Below are 4,202 nucleotides of genomic sequence, written 5' to 3'. Positions count from 1 at the left end.
AAACTTTTCAACACTCTCCCCTGATCTCGGTTCTGCTTCCCATCTCCCTGCTTATTAAGGCCTGCACTGAATGTTAAGATGATCTCTGGGACAAAAGTCCCCCATCTTCTCAAAGTGCTGGCATTTGAACAAATCCTCTCTTCTTACACCAGCACCTGTCTCTCCAATACTGGCTTTTGAAGGGGAAGGCAGTTGAACCTGGGCTTGGCATACTGTAACTTTTAAAATTCTGATTTCAATTAAATTTCATGAAAATTGTATTGCCGGCTAAGATTACGTCACTCAATTCTGACATGTTCATGTGTGCTGGGTGTGGTGTTTCCCCACGCCCCCAAGCAACTCTTGGACACCAGTTGGGTGTCCTACACGTTAACTCACTCTGACACCATCTACCAGAGGGAGCACCAGATTCCACAAACGAAGGGCTCTGTCTTACAACGTGGCTCCCCCACCCCCACTTCAGACTCCACCTGGGCTTCTGACCCACTATAATTCTTTATGACCAAGTAGTCTGTGCTTTTTGATGAGTGATAAACAGAGTATTTGGAAGCTTCTCGAGGAGATAAGTCTCAGCATTCTGGAGATTCTTAACACTGCAGCCAGAGTAGCCCTTTAAAAATGTCCCTCCTCTACTCCAAGTCCTGCAGTGGTTCCCCGTTTCACGAACTAAAAACCAAAGGCTTCCTGCTAGCCGCCTCCTTTTGCCTCGCCCTCATCTAGTACCAGGCACGATCCTGCCTTAGGACCTTCTCATACTTGTTCCCTCTGCCTGAGATGCAGTTCTGATGACCTCCTTGCATTTGATTTGCTAGAGTGGCTCACAGAACGCAGAGAAACTATTTTACTCACTAGATTTCTGAGGCATTTGCTGGTGTATCACAAAAAGATGTAACTCAGGAACAGCCAGGTGGAAGAGATGCCTGTAGCGAGATACAGAGGAAGGGTGTGGAGCCCCCATGTTCTCTGGGGGTGCCACTCTCCCAGCACCTCCACGTGCTCACCAGCCTGGAAGCTCGCCGAGCCCCCTCGGTTTTGTGTTTTCATGGAGCCTTCATCACATAGGCTGATCCCGCCTCCAGCTCCTCTCCCTGCCCCAGAGGCCGGGGAGGTGGGCCTGAAAGTTCCAGCCCCTTACTCACATGGTTGGCTCTTCAGGCAACCAGCCCCATCCTTAGGTTTGGTCCAGAACTCATCTTCGCCCCTCTCGTCACTTAGGAAATTCCAAGGGTTTTAGGGGTTCTGAACCAGCAACAGGGATTAAAACCCAATATGTATTTTTTATTATAGATTTCAATACCACGCCTGCCTACTTCACTCTGTGTTCTGTGTTGTGCTGGGAGTCCAACGATTAATAATGCCTTGTAAACAGCACACAGCCCGATCAGGCCGTGTTAAGGTGGAAAGCATGGCCGCACATTCACTGTGGGGTTTCTTTTCATTCATTCAGCAAGTCTGTATCAGGCACTATGTACCAGCTGCTGCTTCACGAACTCAGGTTTGTCAGTTCACAAGGCAAAGACTCCTGACATGGTGGAACTGACATCCTGGTGGGAGGACAGACCAGATAAAAACAAAAATAAATAAGTAAAGTATGAAGTGTGTTAGGAGATAGTGCTGTGGAAGACAGGAAAAGCAGAGCTGAGTAGGCGTGGGGGGAGGTTGGGATTCAGGTAACAAGTTCACAGTTGTAGGGAGGGTGGTTAGAATAGGCCTTTGTGGGGAGACATTGGGCCAAAATTGAGGTGAGGGAACAGGCCATTGGCGCTCTGGGGAAACATTTGCATTTCAGGCAGAGGGAACAAGTATGACTAGGTCCTAAGGCAGGACCGTGCCTAGTACTAGATGAGGGCGAGGCAAAAGGAGGCGGCTAGCAGGAAGCCTTTGGTTTTTACTTAGTGAAACGGAGAACCACTGCAGGATTTGGAGTAAAGGAGGGACATTTTTAAAGGGCTACTCTGGCTGCAGTGTTAAGAATCTCCAGAATGCTGAGACTTATCTCCTCGAGAAGCTTCCAAATACTCTGCTTATCACTCATCAAAAATCACAGACTACTTGGCCATAAAAAAGAAGGAAATCTTACCTTTTGCAACAGCATGGATGGACCTGGACAGTATTATGCTAAGTGAAATAAGCCAGTCAGAGAGAGACATATACTGTATGATTTCAGTCACATGGGGAATCGAAGGAACAAAATAAGCTAACAAATAAAAGGGAAACACACTTACAGATACAGGGAACAGACTGACAGCTGTCAGAGGGCAGGGGTAGAGTTCAGGGACTGGGTGAAAAAGGTCAAGGGATTAAGAAAAAGGCAAAACTCACAGACACAGACAACAGAGAGGAGTAAAGGGGGGGATAAAGGGTGACGGAAGGAGACTTGACTTGGGGTGAACACACAATACAATATACAGACAGTGTATTACAGAGTTATATACCTGAAACCTGTATTTTTAACTAATGTCACCCCAACACATTGCATTAAAAAGGGGGAGGGAAGCACAGAGAATGACAATTAAAGTCAACCATATCCTGTCACCCTTTGGCTAATAGCAGCCAATGCAAAGATATCCTTGCTGTGCTATGTGCTTTGTACTGGGCCAGGCACTTTACACACCTTCCCGTTTAACCTTTCCAATGCTTCTGTGATGGTGTCACCACTATTAGCTCTATTTTAAAGAAAAAGGAGATTGTAAAAGTTTGTGACTCATCCAACATTGAGATTAAGTGTGTAAATGGAATTCTTGAAAGCTGTGACTTGAAGAAGAACGCCACTTACGCAGGTGAAGAAACATAGCCTAAGCAAGGCCTAGTACCCTAGTGCTGAGGAACTAAAGATGGTGATGGTGGGGCGGGGGTGGGGGGTGGCTGGGAGGAGCAAAGTTCCTGCTTCCCTGAAGTTCTGTCTAGCCACCACACCACAAAAGTATTAGCCACATGGTAACTGGACTGACTTCCGCACTGTTGATTTTTAAGTTTCCCTCTAGAGTTTGGCCTCTGTGTAGTCTGTTCTGTACAGATTTGGGCTTTTAAAGAGCAGTCAGTACCCATCACTGAACCAAGGGGGTGCCACTTAAACTTCAGTGGTTTAAAATCTCCCTCAGGCAGTGCTGCTAGGAGGAACGTTTCAGGACTGGTGCTAGTCGGTGACAAGGTAAAAGAAATTGAGCCATGTTAACAGTAATTTTATGTCTGCTGAAGCTAATAAATTGGGGGCCTTATACTTAGTATATCTTGTTTTTCAACTTCACTTTTCATATAATTTATTTTTATAGTGTTTTACTTGAGAGGCTGAATATACTGTGATCCGACCATATATAAAAACAGAACTCTCATTTCAAATCTGCAGTTGCAACTTGTCTAGGAAAACAACCCCTTATATGATAATCAGCCTAGAAAGGCAGCCTTTCTAGGATATTAGACTTAGCCAGATTGCCAGTTTTAGTAACAACCCAGGAAGCTAAACAGTAACTTCTGACAGTTGGCCCCAAATGGCCAGGACTTGATTAATAACTGACAGCTTCCCTAACTTTTGTCTTTACTTCCAACTCACAACCAACCAGTGAAAGCCAACATGGCTAGATGACCACAACAGATGCCCACTTCCAGTCAGTCTACCTACAGCTTCCCCGTTCCCACAGCCTCCAGTGAGGGCACACCTAAAGCCTCCCTTTCTGTCCACTATCAACCTTTCCCATTCCTCCACCTGCCTTTGAGTCCCTGCCAAAATGTAAGTGACTCTCTCTACAGCAAGCTCTGAATAAATTGCCTTTGCATTTGGTTGGTCTTCACTTATTTCCACACACTAGAAAAATAAGAAAAGTAAATATCAAATCAAATCAAAACAAAACAAACAAAAGAAAACTGGGGTCCCCGCAACAGAAATCTTGAGGAATACTGCGCTGGGGTTCGCAGGTCGCTTCCAGGTAGGGACCTCCAAGGCAAGGCAAGGCAAGGGAGAGCATTCCGGACACACACCGCTGGGAGCGCGAGGATAACGTGGTCGCAGGATTCCCTGGCTAGGAGTGGCTGGGTGGAGCGAGTGGACCGGTAACACGGGAGCGGAAAATAAGCTACACCTGCTCTTTTACGAATTCGGGACTCCGCGTCTAAGGACCCACCTTACAGGTGGAGCTTCTGCGCAAACTCTCCGCGCACGCGCACTCTCCGCACTACGCGGCAGACTGAGTTAGCGTCACGTCCGC

This window comes from Sturnira hondurensis, unplaced genomic scaffold (assembly GCF_014824575.4).
Source record: "Sturnira hondurensis isolate 20B ecotype Veracruz unplaced genomic scaffold, ASM1482457v3 Scaffold0023817, whole genome shotgun sequence".
Classification (NCBI taxonomy): domain Eukaryota; kingdom Metazoa; phylum Chordata; class Mammalia; order Chiroptera; family Phyllostomidae; genus Sturnira; species Sturnira hondurensis.
Note: the sequence above shows the minus strand (reverse complement) of the source record.